We start from the raw sequence: 19,431 nt of genomic DNA, 5'->3' as shown, positions 1-19,431 counted from the left end.
GTCATAACTTATCAGAGACTAAAATTGAAAAGAGTTCCTCTAAACAGATGACGTCCGTGGGATTGATTAATTCGGGATAATTAAAAATGATCGGAGGTGGAGAAAATATGATAACACTGCTATGATTAGGAAACCACGAAGTTGTTCGGAAAATATTAAGATGGATCTGTATCTATATAGAAGGAACGCATCAGCAAATGAACTCAACTTTCATGATGCCATCAATATGGAAAAACAGGCCATCTTAATGACTTATCGAGAAATTGCATCAACTGAAGAAGCACTTCACGCTACAGACTGCAATATATACACTGTTTGGAGAGACATATATCTTTCTAACTATTACACCACCATTTTGAACTTCGTGGGTCACCTACTAGTTTCTTTAAACGACATGAAGTTGAGAGCAAAAATCGTTTCATCAAATAAGCATTTGAAACAGTTAGGTGGTCAGTCTTCTGTGACTTATTGTTTTTATCGGGACATTCCGAAGTCCATACATGAGCTTTTTACTTTGATTCCAATTGATGATGATGAAATTGGCAAAAATACTGCATGTATAAATGATTTTTTCCTTGTCTTAATACATTTTTTATACAGAATATGCAGTGGAAACGTGGCTAGGCCTTCAAGGCCTTAACATTCAAGATTGAAAATGGATGATCCTTTGCTTCAGAGGAGTTAGGAATCATCCTGGAGGAAAAAGTCATAGCGAATATGATAATAATAAACTGTAGATCCTGATTCCATTTAACTTTATTTATAGAGAGTTTGTATGTGTTTCAGCGCAACTAATTCCCCAATCCAACAAAGCCTTAATTAGGGAGAAAGAAAATGACCTGATATGATTGCTGTGGGCAGGGGTAAATTACAATTCGATCACGTACTGTTATCGTCTTGGACTTTACTGTAATAACTTACCAGAGACTACAATTGAAAATAGTTCCTCTAAACAGTTAACGTCCGTGCGATTGATGGTAGTATTGATCGCTAGGGTGCGTCGACGGCTAGGTCATTCTGCACCATACTCAGTCATTAGTTTCAAGTGGTTAATTAGAAGTATCATCACTGCACACTTTATTTATATATATTAGAAACAATCGGGCATTATTTTTAAAAATTGAAATTTGATTAAACAGACCCGTTTCCCTGAGAAACAAAATTATACCATTCAGTTTAGTCGGGTTGTCTCCGAGGAGGGATTCAAGTCCCCCCCCCCTATATTGAGCCAAAACCGCGCTTCACGGTATTTGTCGCACTCTGTCAGGATATGTCGGATGCTTAAAGGACGTCCGCACTCATCAAACTGAGGCGCTTCCTTCTCTTCCGTAAAGAGAAAGGAATGAGTCAAGCGACAGTGCCCTATCCTCAGCCGAGTAATTAGTACTTCCTCCCTTCGATTGTTCCTGGCCAAGGAGTACCAAGCTGAAGTTGTCGCCTTGATGCTTCGCAATTTATTATCGTACAGAGTCCTCCACGACTCCACCCATTGTCCGAGCACAGCTTTTCTAAGGGACGCTCTCAAGTCTTCGTATGGAACTATACCATTTTTCTGAACTGAAGGCGGCTGGGTGGAAAATAGCAAGTAGCCAATCAGAAGCGCTGCCCCTTCCATGTCTCCGTTCCCCTCCATCCCCTTCCCTTTTCCCCTACGCTCCCCTCCATCCGGCCGACCGGCGTTGCCATCCTTGGGAGTAACGGTACTTTCGGGGGCGGCAGAACGAGCGCCAAAGCGATCTCCAAAGATTCGGCTTGGCAACACTGCCAGCTGGAGAGCGATGTGCACTGCTCGGAGTTCGGAGAGAGACTGCGGGCACTTCCACACTTTCTCCCGTCGCTCTTCTGTGATTGGCTAGAAGAGTGGGTGGGTTGCGAGCACGCTCAAGGTCAGCCGCCTTAAGTTCAGAAAAATAGTATAGCATTGATGTGTGTACTTCGTCGCTTAGAGCTTCCTTGGCTAAGACGTCTGCTTCTTCGTTCCCAGCTATCCCCACATGTCCCGGAACCCAGAGAATGCACACAATGACTCCCTTTCTCATGAGGGTCAGCAGCGTTGAGTGAATATCTTGGATAATTGGGTGCATGGGCGAGAAACCAGAAATAGACTGTAGGGAGCGAAGGAAGTCGGTGCAAATGACGAAGGAGCCACCATAGTCACTTAAAGCTTCCAAAGCCATCTTAATTGCGAACAGTACCGCTGTGTAGACACTACACAGAGTATGTAATTTCGCATTCATAGCTCCATGGAGGGTAGAGAACGCTGCACATGCACAGACTGAGTTGCACTTTCATCCGTCAGTGTAAATGGGGATGGAATTGGGATGGTTCCACCGAAACATAAGAAACAGACGCTGGTACTCGTATGGAGTAGTGGCGGTTTTGGTCGAGATCCTACAACCATGTTAACAAAGGAGTGGGAGTCAACCAAGGTGCATGGATAGAGTACGCAGCAGGGTATACGTCGGGTGATTGCAAATCACATTCGAGAATGAAATTCGTAAAACGAATACCTACAGGTCTCGTTGGCCTAGTCCTTCGACTAAAAACGTTTAAAAAACATGGTTTAAAAAGTATGTCGTAGCATTGGTGACTCGTTATTGATAAAATTTTGGATGCATAACTGCAAAGCAGCCAAGTCCAGCATTAGCACAAGGGAGGTTCTCCTGCGTCAGAATGGATGCTTGGGACTGGGCTGGTTCGAAAGGCCCCACTGCAGAGTCGTTGTGCGGCGTTGTGCAAAGAATTTAACGCTCGTAGATACGATGGGCGGGCAGATGCATAAACAAAGGAGCCGTAGTCTATTTTAGACCGCACCAATGTGCGATATAGTAGGAGTAGGGTGGTGCGGTCTGCTCCCAACGATATGTGACTCAAAAACTTTAATATATTTATAGACTTAAAACAACTTGCCTTTAGATTATTGATGTGATCTCGCCAGTTGAGTCTTTGATCCAATGTTAGCCGCAGAAAACGGATTGACTCCACAAATGGGAGATTTCTTCCGCTAAGACGAAGTGTAGGAGGTATGTGGACGTCTCTGACGCGGTGGAAGTGAACGCATTTGGTTTTCTCAGTTGAAAATCGAAAACCGCTACTGAGGGTCCATTGGTCTAATTTGTTCAACGTGAGCTGGATCAATCTCGATGTGTTAGTCACTCTTGATGACCTGCAGAAAATCGCCAGGTCATCTACGAACAGCGTGGCCATTATCGGCGTCTGGATGCACTTGGCTACATCATTGATCGCAAAAGCGAAAAGAGTCCGACTCAAGACGGACCCCTGGGGGACTCCGTTGTCATGAGGGTAGGGACGCGTTAGGAACTGCCCCGTCCTTATTTTAAAACTACGATGTGATAAAATATTTAATTAAGGCATAACGGCGAGGTAATGGAGGGTGGTCTCAAAACTCCAGAGTGCAGCCCTCTATAACGGCTTCTTGTTCACCACTATAATCCCTAACAATTTCTAACTTAGCCTTACCGTGCTATTCCCGTCTTATAAGGCCCCACTGACACCGGCAGATTACCGACCGCTGGTCATATCGTAGGTGAGTCTGCGCCAAACAAAGAAACTTCTGTCCACGAGTCTTTCCGCTAACACCTCAGGCAACCCTAGTCAACAGGAATTCATCCCCGGTGTAGGGGCGCTCGAAAACGTGACAGTGTCCCGAAATGCCTTGGCTGATGCCAGCATGCGTAGCCGCCACATCCACCACGCCATTCTGGATGCCTTTGACATAGAGTCACACCAGGCAATAGTTGCGGCGGCGTGGTCCTGTCCGGGGTCTCGGATATTCCACCCGAGTATATCCGAGGGCTCTATTCTGGCATCCGAAAGTTCATCGGGTCGAAGTTCAAGAGTCGAAGCAAGGTGGGCTTGCGACAGGAGGGGTGACATGGGGCAAACATGAGTCTCTTTCCCCTCAATCGGGTCATGGATCTCGCACTCCAGGCGATTCCGTCTCAAGTGGGCTACTAACTCGGAGTTATCAAGGGTTAATGCCTTGGCATTCGGTAATGACGTAGTTCTGGTTTCGGAAACCGCCGCAGGAAAGCGTCGATATTAGGCTCGATTTGAAGAAGTGTTCGGCGAACAAGGCCTGGCAATAACAATTTAAGAGTCAAACGATAACCAGATTACTGACGGCAAAAGGAAGAGGCTGAAAGTCGTAACTTACCAAGGCTTCCCCCTGCGCAGTGCCCAGAAAATTGAACCACTTCCCCTGCGGACTGGAACTATCTCGGGACTACGTTGGGCGAGGCTAGTGTAGATTTGGAACCGGCACTCTGGGAGTACATCCTTAGAGTGAGGAAAGACCCAATGAAGCCCAAAGAGCTGCTTTAGATGTTCAGGTCCTACGCCGTCCATAGGCTGATCCACCTATTAGTCCTGAGAAGAGTAGCCGTTACTAATCTGATTTCATAAATAGGCAGCTGAGGGCAGCCGCTCGCCTATTTCTACACTTGCCCCATGACGTGACGGTGGGCTTCTTCCATGCGGCCATTCGAGACGGTGGCCAGTGTATACTGAATATGGAGACTACGGTACCTGCCTGGAAGGTGAAACGCCTTGGCCGTCTGAGCCCCCATGAGGTAGCTCGGGCTGCCTTTGAGTCGCCATCTGTTCAGAGGCAGCTCGCATGGGCATGCCATGTCCTTGACCACCGGAAGTTCGAGATCCATCGGGGAGAGGCAGCGAGAAATCATTCCGCTGGAAATCTGTATAGATCCGCAGACTGGGTGACCTTCGGGAGTGTGTCCGAAGTCAGTTCTCATCCAATTGGGTGACTCTTGACGGTGGTATTCCCGGTCGCGACTTTTTTTCACTTCTGTTCGATTCACAGCAATGCTCTGCCGACGTGGAAACGCACCGCGAGATGACGACGGAAGGAGTGTGGCCTTCTTCATTGCAGGGCCGGATGTTCCATTGTGGATCCCGCAGGCCACGTAGTGCAGGGTTGCTTTCGCTCCCAGTCTACGCATACGTCAGCATGTCGCCATCTGCGACTCTCTTGCGAGCAGTCTGGAGAATAAGGGCCATACTGTTGAAAGAGGTTTACGCTACCAACGATGTTATGCGGACCTGAAAGAAAATAAGTTTCTTGTTAGAGTGATTGATATCCAAGTCGTTTCGGCTGGCATAACTCGTGAACTGAGGAGAGATGGGGGGGGGGGCGCTCCGCAATCAGCTGCTCGAATTGTACCGCGTTGCGGAGGTGAGTTTGGTCTGGGGAATCGGCGGACAGTCTGAGGAAATTAAGATTCTCCAAAGGGACCTTGTATCAAATCACGATACGGTGTCTACGTGGACGTTGGATGTGTTTTTGGGCATTGGGTCGTATGACGGCCCGAACGTGCTAGCCTAATGTAAGGGAAGGGATTGAGTGAGCCGACAAGGCATGGCTAGAGGTGATGTTTCTATCTGCCGTAGACTACCTCGGCAAAATCTGCTTCGGTTGGTTGTGCTTGTAACCCCAACCCGTCAAAAACCAAGCCAAACTGAACATCCAAATGCCTCGTCATCCCATTATTGACGCGCATGAAAGGATGAACGAGATACCTACTGCCCTTATCTACTGGACCCATTAGAGCAGTGTCGACAGTCTGCAGTCTACGAGTGCGTAGTGTTACAAAACCCGAGTACAAACACTGAACTATTAATTCAGTTTTGGAAGGAGCGTATTCTTTTTGTGAACTGTGACTAACACCAATACAAACCTATTGTATTGAATAAAAAGCTGGGTGGCCCGGCTGCACGAGGCCTGGGGCCGGGCAACGAGTACAGGCAATAAGCCGGGGACCCTGCCCTAAGCACCTGCACCGGCATAGAGGGCCAACGCGAACGAAGGCGATAGTGCAAAACTGATAGGGCAGTGCAGGAAATAAAAACTGTTTTACGGAAGAATTTAAGACTAGCTACGGTGGAACTCGTCTACGGAGTCCCAGGACCACAAGGATCCGCGTCCCTAAGAAGAACTACCCCATTCCCTCAGCTCCCTCTGCTGATCCCGTGATCTAAGAAGAAAGAAGAACCCCGCCCCGTCTACGCCTACTTTCCTTCCTCCCAGAACTGGCCAGTTCCTCTTCGCCACTTGTCCAAGTGAGCAACCGAAATCCACAAGGTGGAGATACCCTTCCACCGAATTTTTTAGAACAGTGTAAGATGTCTGATAACGAGTCAAGTGCAATGGTGGTGACGGTGAAAGAGATTGCATTTCGACGTTCAAGCAAACTAGATCGCACCCCTTCTAATGACGAGGCTCCGGCGAGCGACAAGAAGGGAAGAAAACCAGGAGAATACAGGGAAGAAGGAAGTACACCTAAGAAGCCTAGGGAAATGGAGGAGAACGCGTGTGAAAGTGTGAATGAAATGAGTCGCACAGGATACGAATGAATCAAGTTTCTAATAGAAGACATCGAAAAATGTTTTAAATCGTTGACGGTCAGATAAAGGAAGTGCTCCTGAGCAAAACTAATAAGCAGGTGCCAAATAAGTGCGACAAGCTTGTCAAGTCGGGAGAGAACAAAACACTCGTTCTAAAATCAAAGACAACCGGCTAGACCCAACGGGAGATAATTCGCAAAATACCGCCTAAACAGAAACAATAGAAGCTGCTGGAAGTCGAGACCTTCAAAAGGCTTTGGGAGATAAAAGGACGGGTAACCGCTTCTTTTGAGCAACCTTTTCCCTCAGATATCCCCAATTTCAATCACCGCGATAGACCCAGAAGGGCCAGAGTGAAACGACTGAAGGAGAACACTGCCTTAGACCCGGATGGTGTTGTTATGTGGCATCGATCTGAAGAAAGAGAAGGTGCTTGAGAACGTTATAACTAAAATATTCAAGTTCTACCTTTTGGTACAAAATACTCCCTATATCTTTAAAGAGTATTGCACAGCTCTAATACCTGAGCCAGAGAAAGATACGGCAGATCCTTCCAACTATATACCTATTTTAATCAGCTCAATACTGAGTCACATGTACTCCTCATACCATGATGAGCGGCTCCAGAGCTTGCTTGAAAAAGACGACCGTCAGGGAGGTTTCTAGAATGGAAACGGGGCTTACAAGTATGCCTTCCCGCTTGACAAGAGAATTCGGCTTACCAAACGCAGGAGGGCTACGCGATTGTACGGGGTTCTCTAGGATGTATCGGAAGCGATTGACGCGATGCCCCACGCTTCGATTCCGGAAGCCCCACGCTATTTTTGAGTCCCGAAACACCTGGTTCTAGTCGTTGAGGAATCCTATCAGGGTAACTATTCTCACACAAGGCGTCAACGTTTGCCCCGCTTGTACCTTAAGCAGAGTTACTCACTGTCGCCCATGCTGTTCAACAGCGTGAGGATTCCGGGTTCCCGGTCTCTGAGTGTCCTTTTGCTGTTCTTGTATTCGCGGATGACCGTGATCCTAAACGGAAGCCAAGAGCATTTGAAGAACCAAGTCAACATGGCTGATGCAAACCTCGATTCCCTGAGTATGGGCCTTTCTCCGTCCAAATATAGGGCTTTTGGCATCAAAAATCGGGGTAAAGATTGGAAAGTGCCAGGGACTAGCCTCTCTGTGGGACAGCCAATAACCCCATCTGAAGTGGCGGACAACGATTTGAGATCCGTGTCTCCTCCAGGCCCGAAGGCGTAACGGTGAGACAGTGGCGGGTGGTTTCGTCACTCCTAAGCGCAGCACTCTTTTACATCTTCCTGCTCTACACTGATATCCCTGACGATCTTAAGCTCAGCCGTATCGTACTCATCCCGATGCCGAATGCTCTAAAGATGCCTGGACACATTCGACCGTTTTCCATAGCGTCTGTTATTCTCCGCCAAGCAAAATAAAACTGACCACGCGCTTCTCCATTATCATCCAAGGAGGCCATCGCCAGCGGGGAATTATTTCCGACGATGGAGCACTGGAAAATGTGGCATAGTTACGAAGTGTCTCGGCTTATGGCAGAATACGTCGTCGCCAACGCCATGTAACCATTCTGGGCGGGTCGAAGGCATTCGATACGGTGCTTCATAAGGCTATACTTGCGGCGGCGCGGCCATATGGCGGGGCTTTTGCTCTTTGATCCGAATATCTCCGAGGTCTCTATTCTGGCATCCGTACTAACATCGGGTGGAAGGTCCAGATTCGAGAAGCGTGCGTGCGGATGGGTGTGGGTCATTCATCGCCTCCCCGTGGAGAAAACTGTACCCGCTTCTATGGGGGCAATCAATGGCTGTGACGGCAGGTCGAGTGGAGAGTCTCCCTAATCGGGGGAGTCTTTGGGGGCCACACTGGCTCGCCCTGAGAAAGCACCGAGCGGGCTTCTCAATTCCAGTTTACCTGGGCAACGGGCGCTACCGAGATGCAGTGTTAGTGTCGTAGGAACTGATTGAAGCCATCCCCACTGGGATCCACCAACGCACAGTGGTCCCAAATCGAAAAAAGTTGGCCAAAAGTCGTTTTTTTCGATTTTCTTCTAGGAGTTTTTGGACCTTATATTCGGATTCTACAGGATACGGTCTACAAAGTACACTACTAAGTTAGTATTTTTGTTCATCAGAGCGGCTGCAGTGATCCGTTAAACATGGAGCATTCACCGTAAAAATCACAGTTGCGTGAAATCGGTCGATTTTGATGAAGTTCAGCGTCATGCAGGACAACCTTTACGCGATATATTGAGCCAAAAAACATTTTTACCTAAAAATATAAACATTATTACATAGTGGGACATTAATTTAATTCGGATTTTACAATGTTTTTATTTTATATGTATTTTTTGACTTTTTGTGTTTTTTACCCGAATTTTCAAATAAAATGTACAATATCGTTTAGAGAAGCACGTTCCTGCACGGTGTCTTTTGCACCAAGATTTAGGGAAAATTATATGCAACGCAGTAGTGAAGAAAAGTTTTGCTAATACTTGCTACTCCGTCCTCAGCAATGATTTAATCACAATGATGCAATTCGCTGAGGTGGGCGGCGGCCTGGCTGGCGCGTGGTAGGGCTCGAGGAAATCCAGTATTTATGGGTGTTATTCAATATTGTTGGACATTTTATTTCTATAACAAATATTTACCCTTTAAATAAACATCTCTCTTTTATCATTAATGGTTTCCAGTTGACCTTACTTTTTATTTACGCGTGCCCATGCTCTCCTAAAAATTGCTTAAGGACTCGAGCGGAAGGATATATCCAAGAACCCTACATAAGGACGGTAATGTAGTATCTGAAGTATGTTATCAATGGCTGCGCAAGTAATTCAAGTTCATACTTTGGCCGCAGTGGCGCCGCCCACCGCATGCGAGGCTGGTAGCAGACGTTACAATAGGGAAACAATGTTATTTTTCAATTTTGTTTAACCAAATTACGGCGAAAAATGATGAGTTTTACCAATTTTTCTGATAGGATGAGTTAGATAATAGTCATATCTCTATTTGATGCGATGGAATAAACCCAGATGTCTGTGATAGTACAGCGAAGTGAAATTATATTCGCACCGGTGCCATCCGTAAGAAACTGTTTTAACTGTCTGAAAAAGTCGAAAATCCGCCAATGAACCTCAGGTGCACGATATAATCAAGGAAGGAAATCGATAAATGAATGAATATACAAGAAATTTGCAGCATGCAAGTCTGTTCGCCATGATATCTTGACAGACTATTTCGAGAAAGCTCAGGTGATAGTGTAGACTACCGACACATTTGAAACATGGCGGATCTTTGTTTACAATTTTTCGGCACAAGCTGATGACTTTAAACCATTATCTCGGACGCTATACAGACATGGAAGCGCTCACATTTTAGGTATGTATAGTAAATTATTGATTTAGCCCTCGAAATATAATATTTACGTTGTGGGAGCAGTGATTAACTTTACTAATTTCTAATTTTACACTCACATTACACTACGTCATATGAATACATTACGAATTTATATTTATTCCTTCACTTCACGATTGAAACAAATTGCTTCGATATCACTCATTAAAAAAGAGGTATACACGGCCCATAGGTATCCACAATTGAATAAGTAAATGGTTCTGAAATCAAAGTATACTTAAACAACTGCTCCGCTACGCAAGATCGATGCATTGTTATTGAAAAATTTTCATGCATTCAGTTCACTTTCTGCGTAACTTCAATAATTGCTGTGACCGGCAGAATATAGAATTAAAACTACAATACCTTAAACTTTCTTACCGTCATTGTACTAAAAATACCTTAGCGGGCATTCTTTCACGTACACAGACAGCATCGCCCATTGAAAATACAACACTCTCACCCTCACTGATGCCGATATCGGTGCGCACGGATTTTGTGTCAAGCAATACTATTTCTTTCACCATAGGTACTAACCGAACACTTAAAACGACTTTAAAAGAATTTCTTCATTTTAAGATCACCGAATACGTACCTTGCATTCCAACGGAATAAACGGGCAATAAACAGAATGATTGCTCGAGACAAAAAGAAATTTAATGAATTACTCCATCTTGAAACAGCATACATTGCACTAGAACAAGGCAAAGTCTTCATACTTGCAGCGATATATCACAATTTTACCCTGATCCAGTCTATTCAGTAATTCAGAGTCCTATCCTCGCAAAGGCAGTTGAAGTAACATACGAATAATATCAAAAGGCAAACATTTACACTTCAACAATCGTTTCTAAAAACAATGAAATTATAATCAGCAGAGAATTGAACGAACTCACAATCACAACACTCGATCATTTTTTCTCTACGAATGACCTTTTAATCGTTCCACATGTGATTTCAAGCCACAGAAATGTTTTCTTACGACATAAAAACTTCTGCGGAAGTCGTAGATTTGTAGCGAACACTAAAGCAATCGATGTAAACAAGTCACGCTAAAAGATACACACTGACACAATTAAATCAATGCTGTCACTACTAATCACAAATTAAAATAATTATACGCCTAAATAATTAATTCTGTGATATCTTCAGGGCGAAAGTGTAGGTCACACACTCAAAAACACATTTGCAAACACGGTAAGTGCTAAAGCGCAATCCTTCCTTGAAATAGCCTTCATCCATTTCTCAAGCTCGGACTCCATCTGAAAAAGTATCGTAATACCCTTTTAAATTTCGATATTTATTAAAATAATGAGAATAATGAGACTTAACGCACAAAATTAGGAGCAAAATGACTTCAAATTTTCATGCAACCGCAATGGCGGACGACAATGACTCACGTGTACTTACTTTGTCTTTAAACAACCTCCTGATCTTCACACCCTGAAGTTTATTATTCACATTCGCAGACGAATTTCCGCAAAAGAATCCTGGCTACCAAAAATTACGTAAACCCATTTCTTCCTGAGTAATCTTCGATTTTAGAAGAGACGCCCACTTATCTCCCATAAGAGGAAATGGCAAAATGACGGTGTTGGTGACTACACGCAATGGCCAGCGCTGCCATCGGCGGGATTAGGAACCATATTAACTTGCGACACGAATTTTGGACAAATGACGATCGGAGCGCACGAAGACAAACGGGGCTGGATATATCTATGGAACGAAAGTTCGCAGCTGTGCATATTGTAATCCTCAAAAACTTGAATGCATTCAAAACAAAAAAGAATCCCTCAAATGCTACTCCACCCTTTCCTTCCGTTAGACGGATTAGTTTTCGCCCTCACGCGGCACATTGTTCCTCTGTCGCCTCCTTAGCGGCCTCCTCAACCACATGCAGGGCAAACGACTGTCGGAAAGGCCTAGGCTATTTATTGCGCCCATCGGGAAAACACAACCACCGCTCTCTGTATATTTGTTATGAATTGCACCTTGGCCACCGGGGATGAACGGAGTAAGCCTTCTCACCCTTCAAATGTGATATTTCCTAGAAAATGGAGATAATAGCATCGCGAACCTCACACTGTGGAACCCCCAAATTACTTCTAGACATCGCTTGCCCGAGAATTTCTCGCCAAAACTCAGTTTTACTCATATTTTGCCAAACGAAAGACGTGAAAGTTAGTTTCCTCAAGCGTGAACATCGAGTCTTGGAAAATTAGAGTATCCTCGAACTTTTGAAAGAAGACTTGTGGTGTTGAAGAAGAGTGCCCATAGTGCTTTAGTTCGATAACCCTGAAAATTTTCACGCGTCTAGAGATGCATGAAAAATTTCTTGAAAGTGGAAAAGGGTCCGTATCGTTTCAAAACCAATACTTATTGGATTGCTGGAGCAACAAGTTAGAGTTAGATGAGGACGTTATTTCAAAAGTTATCCTAAAAAAATTGCGGAGAAGTTTTTTTCCTCAAATTATCTTCGCCGGTGGAAGGAAAGCAAAAGAAATGACAGGTTTTTAGAAAAAGGTTCGCTGATTGCCTAAATGAGAAGTTGAAATTTCCTCCGCCTTTATTTAAACGTCAGCCCATTACATCCAGTAAGTATTTAATGTGGAACTTGTGATGAATTTTTAGTGATATTCATTCTACTTAATTCAATATGTTAGTCAAAATTGCTACTTTTGAAGGTTCATCAGGTTTATTGAAATTGGTCGATCAAAAAAAAAAACAATCGGAGAAGTCCACTGAAAGGGCCTGGAGAAGGAAAACGGAGGATCTTAGAGCTAGCACATCGCCAGATCGTAGAGCATCCATGAGTTATCGAAGCAAAGGTGATGAGTTTGTGGCGAAAATAATAAATGAGGTGACAACAACCACTCTCTCAAGAGCGCGGCTAGTGTTATCAAAATGGAGAGCCAAGGCTGTGAGGCAAAGTAAAATTTCCCAGGAAGAAGCCATTTCCATGATCGTTTCTGGTAATTTCACGAAACATCAGTACTTGCTCCTCCGACGGACATCTAAAGAAGCTGCCCTTCCTATTGTCCACTTATCCGAGGAGGCAATGGAGGCGAGGAATAAGGGCATAAGAAGATTCAGGGAGCACCATGCAAGGAAATTTTCCTGTATAGCAACCTGTTTAAAAGATTACTCTTAACTTCAGATACAATGATATCAAGTATTTATAAGGCTCAAAGAAGGAAATTACTTCAATTACCAGTCGAGGTAAAGAGTTTATTAATCCTGGAGGAATTGAGTGGATGACGACAGTGATGAGGATTTGTCGGATATGAATGTATTTAAATTTTTTCGTAACAATGACTGAGAAAGATAAGGAGAAATGTTAACTTATTTTTTTGATAGTTAAAAAGCCCAAATTAATGGAAAATCTCATTTAATTTTTCGTACCAAATCATGTGGTCGTTAAATTGATGTCTCACTGCGTAAAGAGCTTATTGCAAGCTTATCAATAAATTTGGCGTTCAACTTGAGTTATAGGAGTTATGAAATATTTTTTATAACATTTCAATTATTGTAATAATGCCTCCGTTGAAACTTGTGAAATAAGGAACCCCGTTTAAAATTGCTTCCAAATCCATTGGCACGTTACAAGGAACTAATACATTGCCTACTTAATTAGAAATAGATATTATTATTTTTAAACAATTAATGCAGTACAATAATATTAATAATATACTTAAAATATAAATTTCCAATTAATATTAACTTATTTTTCGTATAAAATACGATCAAACATATGAGAGAGTAGAAAATGTTCTCTTGGTTCATTCAAAATCAGTTGTTCAAAGATTGTCCAAAAATAAACAATGCAGTCATTTTATATGCATATATGTATGTTTTAAATAACTAATTCAGTTTTATGATATGCATAATTTTTATTTACTATCACCAGTATAATCTCAAATTCCAATGTTAAAAAAATTAATTGTTTAAACAAAATGTAAAATAACAATAAAATTATTGCAAATACATAAAAAATTGTTATAAATTCAGAATAGGCGGATCAAAAACAATAAGAATAGACCTTTAGGTCAAATATATACATAATAACAACGGCGTAATTAATTTTGGCTAGCTTTTTTCGATTTGGGACCACTGTGGCAACGGTTGTTCTGGTAACCGTCCTAATGTGGAAATAACATTAAATGCTGGATTAATCTAGTGAGGCACCACCGTTTGAGGAGTCGTGAAGGCCTTCATTGTAACGGAGGAAAGAACCCTAGTAGACAGGGTCCATAAAGGGCCCCTAAGGCTCCCTAATCCCAGTTACCCCTGGGTAATAGGCACCAAAGGGACGCAGATAAAGAGCGTTAGGGCAACGCACACCATTGCGATAACATTTGACCCCGTTCTCAAAGAGTTGCACAAAAACGAAATTGGTACCTACAGGAGAGGGCAGCGATGCTCATCAATCGCCTATGCAGACGAGATAACCATATACACCAAAAGTGAAACACAAATATATTTTAAATCAGAGAAATGATTGCAAATTTGGAAACGGCCGCACAGTGGGCTGAAATCGAAAAAAGCTGGACAAAAGTCCAAAATGACGTTTTTTGAGATAGAGACTTCAAACTTGGCGTAAATACTTATAAATGATTACCAACTATAGATTTATGTGCCATTTTACATCAATACGATCCGTTACTGAGATACAGTGGCCCAAACATGACCAACTTTTTAAAAACACGCGCGGTCTCGTTTTTCTTCAGAAACCTTTGAATTTAAGCAGGTGGTGTTGCGTTGGCATGATTTTTATGGAATAAAAAACGCAATATTCCTTTGACTTGATGCTTTGCCTATACTTTCCATGAATTTTGAAGATTTTGGTTCCCGTTTGACTGGTTTTACAACGCAAAATGGCGGACCCGTTTTTCACGTGAAATTTGACATAAAGTAGACATTATCTTTCGTTTACGAAATATATAACTCAGGAAACTCACATCACGGTGTAAAGGAGAGATTACTTAAGAATGCTAAGCAGAAATCTTGGAAAAAAGTCTGCGACGAAGGAAATGAGAGCGATTTTTCGATCGCGAGTCAAGGCTGAGCTCCACGCCGCGGGACCCTGACGCTCGGTAACCGAGGTCGATGTTTCAAGTTTTTTGAAACTTTATTCTAGAAAATCGTCATTTTAAGCACAGAACCTAGTCATTAATGACCTAAAACACTATACTCATGACATTAGCAAGGATTATGGATCGACCGAATAGGGAAGTGCACTAGTGTTTCAAATGCACCAAACACATTTTTTAAATTAGACTTCAGAATAACATAATGTCGTAAAACCACAGTTTAAATCCTAATAGTGAATACTTGATTCGAGATGACCGTCTGAAATATGGAAAAATTCAAAGGCCGCGAAAACGGGTGTCCATGTTGAATATTGACCGTGACGTCACAAGGCAGTAGCAGAAGGCAGCTTCTACACCGTTTAGTTCTATCACTATTATTGCATAGAAAAATTACAGAATTTGAGGGTATCCGTATTTTGCTGTCATAAAATATCTTCAGATTATATATGTGGCTGCTTCTCTTTTGAGTAAACGACTTCATCATTTTGTAATATATTAATATTCATTTACGTGTCAACTTCAAGTTTGGAAAGAGTAGTACGAATAGCACATTGAATCTTTAATAAATGCATGATGGCATTTATTTTTCGCTGGGTATATTTTGGCACAATGCCGTTTATCATGCCAAAACTTTTTTTGTGAGAACCGAGTCAAACTAATAAACCTATTTCAGACGTTTGCTGCAAGACCTATTCGTTGCGTATGTATTCACGCCGGCCGGAACGTTCGCCCTTCGCTACTAGAATCATGGGATGTTAGCCTTATTTCCGAGCTGGCTGATTGTTGCAATGGTTCGCTGTCCAGGATGGGTTCAAGAAAAGACAATCTTGGTTGGGAGAAGGAAAATTCCAACGATTTATAAATGGTATACCAAACTTTGATGTACCTATTTATGGTTACTGAATTTTTGAATAAGGAGGACAGGTTCAACGCTCCATAGAAATGCGAGACGTTAAGGCTAACAAGGGGAGACCGCGTACCTTGCTGCATCTTTTCAATTAGGGCGTTAGTTAGGCTGTAATTAATTAATTTTCATGCGTTACTTTTTACAAATTATATATATAATTTAAAATATCCACGATTTCCTAATGGGTCGGTTGGGATAGCGGTAGAGTGCATGAGTCAAAGGGAAGCAGTTACCCGAAGGACCGTGGTTCAAGTCTACGTCATGGCATTATTTTTTGTTGCCTTCATTGTGATCATACGGCGTCTAGTTTATCATTAATTATAATTGCAGCAATCATTGACATGAGACAATTTTTTTATCGGCATTATGGCATTTAGGTATTTTAGCAGTGTCATTACAAACGCCGAGATACGATGACTACAAGGGTTGGTGTGCGCTAAAATGTTAATTTTTTCTTTGCTTATACTGACCAACTTCCACATTAAAAATGAAAACCACTCTTGCAAGAGCACATACCATTAAAGGCTCGCGGCAAGCAACAATATGCGTTAAGGCATAATTAATAAGAACACAAAGCGAATATATAATGCCATATATCTCGAACACTTGTAATTCACATTACTCCAAAGGGAGTTTACTTACTCAGTACATACCTCAGTACCTTGTACTCAGTACCAACCAGTTTACCTCAGTAGCAGTGCTAAAAGAACCATTCTGAAATATAATTTCAACTAACAAATAGGATGAAATAAAAGTTGATAACCCTGGACCGGGCGCGCTGGCGTATAAAATACGTCAATCTTTGGAAACCAAGGATTTAGACATTGTACGTACATTCTGGGCTATAATGGTCTCGTGTATTCTTATAATGTACTTTGACTGCCTATATTGCGAGTTTTCAAAGTTCTAGGTATTGTAGCTAATTTTTTAGATCAGCAAGATGAACCCGTCACCAGTGGAGTACAAATTACGCCGCGCGACCTGCCGTGTACCTTTATATCTGTATCACCTATAAATGTGTACTAATTTCAACAAATAAAGATTAACTTTAACAAAAATCGTTTGTTATCATATATGCACATATCATGGCCAAAGTACGCATTTTGCCCGGTCGTGTAAAAAAACAGTCGCGCCATAATTCTTTAACCAAACTACTTTCAGTTTATAAATTACGTAGGTCTACGCGGAAGATGCTATATTTTGACTCAACACACTTTCTGATGTGACTGAGGTACCTATTAAGTAAATTATAATAATATAAATATCAATTTGATCTTACAATACCTTCAAATGATCTTCAAAACAGAATATCATCGATAGGTAAGAGTCAGGAGCAGCCTTGAACCATTTATTCCGTATAGCTTGTGCTTAAGGCACGGGAATGAATATCTTCTCCAGGCTTTTGTTTCGACGTCGAGATGAAATTTGGAACAAAAAATCATTTATAATTCTATTTTGAATTCATGTTTTCGGTACTAGACGACATTTTTAGGAAGCAAACTCCACCGATTCCCGGAAACTCTCGCCGCGCTAAAGAAGGCGACGGAATACAGCGATACTCCACTGGTGACTACTGCCTTGTGACGTCACATCTCAATCAAGATGGAGGCACTGTGTTTCAGCGCAACATGAAATTTTCCGACTTTCAAAACGTTTTAAAGTGCATACCCCAGATGCAGAAAATAAAAGTGACTATACTTATGTTTCTTTTTTAGGCTAAACTTTCAAATTCAGCAATAAAAAAAAATTAGTGCACTTCCCTATTGACCATTTAACGCGTTACTCGAGTGGAAATGCTTGGGATTGGATATTTGTCGGAACCATACCACGAATAAGAAATATGCTTCGGGTATTGAAGTAGGGTTAAAAGATTGACTTGGAGAGAGAGAAAAACAAACTGTTTTCGCGAATTGCAACTACCGTTAACAATTTCCATTTCCACCCTCGCCGAGGTGGGTCGCGTGGAAAAGGGCGTTTTATGACGACGCACAGCCTTTGAAGGTATTTAACAGATCGCTCAAGGGTTTTTAATTTTTTAATCTGACCAAGATATATGCAATAGGGGAATGTTTTGTGAAAATGAAAATACCGTTAAATTTAAACTCATTATTTTTATGTTATTATAAAATATAAGATGAAGAGGTAACCTGACCAGGTAAAATTTCACTTTCGGTCGTCCATCTTAAAGACAATATACGTGGGAGCGAGTCCAATAAGTGAAAATTCAGAATCAAATCATACATATGTATTGGAAAAATGTTTGATAATGTTTGGCTCTATCCGTAAAGGGATATTTAAATTAAAATACAATATACCATCAATGGAAATCCATGTGTTACCTTAAACTTACAAATAAAATCAATCCGGAATCATAAATTGCGATATAAATAGAAAAGATGTATGTCACACATAAATGTTCTTCCTTAAAGTTACTGAATTGTATTTGTTTTCATTTATAGAGTTTCTACCATCAATCCTCCGATGAACTTATTCCGTCACTAGCGTCTGATCCCTCTTCTACACTATCATAAAAAATCAGCAGTTCTTTTTAATCTTTTGGTATTTCCTTCGGTCTCCTCGGACTTGATACCAGGATGGTGAAAAGAAATGTGTCATACCTTAATAACAGTCGTTTATAAAGGTCTTCGTGCCCTATCTGGATTGCTTTCTGTTGAATCTCAGGCGGAATTTACGCGTGTCCTTATTCTGGGCTCGTAATGCTTCTTCAGAAAATTTTCCCATTGGAAGAATCAACTCTTTTTCAAAATCGCTTCTATGCTGAAGCTCCTTATGTACCGTGGTTGTTATTTAACACCAGGGATACATCTTAGTGAATAACTCCGCAGTTCTCTGGCAGTAGTCCGAGAAAGCTGTATAATTTAGAGTTATTCCACTTGATATTGCTCTCAGAATGATGGAAAAATGTTTGATTAGGTCAACATTGATGCCTGTACTTATGAAAAATTAATTTTCTTCTGATGGTACATTACACTTTCCTGTGAAAACATATAATTTAGATGAAGTATTTAACCATTTCATTTGCAAACATGCGTGAATGTTACACTTGCTTTACAGTGCATGGGTTACAAACGCTATTGCAGTCTACATTTACTCAATTGCCCGTCAAATCAGCAGCCAAGTCTGGGGAATCGAAGAGACGTCTTGCGGTATTACCGTCATTCAAGTTCCCTGATACAGGCCTTGGAACATCAACAATAAACCCCATCCTTCCTCTAAAAGCATTCTGAAATCTAAATTTTCTCTCTATAAGGAGTGTTTTCAGGTATCCTCGGGCCTGTAAAGAATGTTAGCCGTAATTAGTAGGCATTTTCACCATTGAACTCGATTCCAGCTTTGTTGTATTCTTCCTTACCTACATTTTTAAAAATTCTATCCAGTGCGATATGTGTAGCATACATTCAAAAAATCGGATGTAGCAATGTGAGGTTGATAATCCAAAACAATATTTGGTCACACCTACAAGTCGATTCTATATTGCCCTCAAATCATTCATCTCCATAGTTGTTGATCCGAATATGTAGCACTAAAATCTTTTATTGCTCCAGTAATATTGTCTCCACATTTTTTCGTAATTAGACCAGAATCTCAACTTAAGTAATTCACGGAG

Source organism: Ischnura elegans (assembly GCF_921293095.1).
Source record: "Ischnura elegans chromosome 13 unlocalized genomic scaffold, ioIscEleg1.1 SUPER_13_unloc_3, whole genome shotgun sequence".
Lineage (NCBI taxonomy): Eukaryota > Metazoa > Arthropoda > Insecta > Odonata > Coenagrionidae > Ischnura > Ischnura elegans.
This window is presented reverse-complemented; position numbering follows the sequence as displayed.